Below are 1,357 nucleotides of genomic sequence, written 5' to 3'. Positions count from 1 at the left end.
AGGTGAAGGGAAGGACAGCACACACTACAGGGGAAGCCAGCACAACTGGACTAAACCAAAGCTAAGAAGTTTCCTCAATACAATCAAATAATTTGAGAGACAGAGTAGCAGGGACGCAGGGTCTGGGGACCATGCTTTCAGGGGACATTTATGTCAATTGGCATAACAAAGCTTATTAAGAAAATGTTCTGCATCCGAGTTTGGTGAATGGTGTCTGGGGTCTTAAAAGCTTGCAAATGGCCATCTACGATACAACCACTTGGAGTACAGGAGAACGAAGACCACCAAAGGCACAAGGAAAGTATTAGCCCAAGAGACAGAATGGGCCACATAAACCAGAGACTTCATCAGCCTGAGATCAGAAGAACTAGATGGTGCCCAGCTACCACCAATGAACGCCCTGACAGGGAACACAACAGAGGGTCCCTGATGGAGCAGTAGAACGATGGGATGCAGAACTCAAGTTCTAGTAAGAAGACCAGACTTAATGGTCTGACTGAGACTGGAGGCGCCCCAGAAAGCATGGCCCCTGGACTCTCTATCACCCCAGAACTAAAACAATATCCAAGGCCAACTCTTCAGACAGGGATTGGACTGGACTGTGGGACATAATGTGATACTTGTGAAGCATGTGCCTCTTAGTCAAGTAGATACAAGAGACCAACGGGGCAGCTCCTGTCCAGAGGTGAGATGGGAAGGCAGAGAGAGTTAGGAGCTGGTTAAATGTTCATGGGAAATCAGGGGCGGAGGGGAGGAGTGTCCTGTAGCAGAATGGGGTGAACGTTTGTGGTCTCATAACAGTGTATGTAAAAAAAAAAAATTTCTGTGGGAGACTAACTTGAAATGTAAACTTCATTTAATTACAACAATAAAAAAATTTAAAAAAAAAAAAGAAAATGTCAGCATAGCTTTTGTCAAATGTGGTAGATTACAGTTTGATATACCAGAGTCTCATAGTGGTTTTAATGAAATTATAACAGTGTGAACTTAAAGGTATGAAACAGTACAAAATAAAAAAGATGTGTTAGACCCCTAACCCTCTACAGTCAAGCAGCAGGCTAAGAAGCCTTCTCACTTGCAAAACTATGATTTTTTTTTTTTAGATGATTCAGAGGATAAAACCAAGAGCCCAGTGAAAAGCCACAAAGTATAATTCCTAGACAGCATAAAAACCCACTGCTAACTCATAGCAACCCTAGAAGACAGAGTAGAATTGCCCCATAGAGTTTCCAAGGCTGGAATCTATATGGAAGCAGACTACCACATCTTTCTTCTGCAGAGCTGCTTGTGAGTTCAAATCACCGACCTTTCAGTTAGCAGCCAAGTGCTTAACTACTGCAGCATCAAGGCTCCCTTC

The sequence above is a fragment of the Trichechus manatus genome, unplaced genomic scaffold (assembly GCF_000243295.1).
Source record: "Trichechus manatus latirostris isolate Lorelei unplaced genomic scaffold, TriManLat1.0 scaffold00032, whole genome shotgun sequence".
In the NCBI taxonomy this organism is placed as follows: Eukaryota; Metazoa; Chordata; class Mammalia; order Sirenia; family Trichechidae; genus Trichechus; species Trichechus manatus.
The sequence above is the reverse complement of the archived record's forward strand: the minus strand, read 5'-3'. Positions refer to the sequence as shown.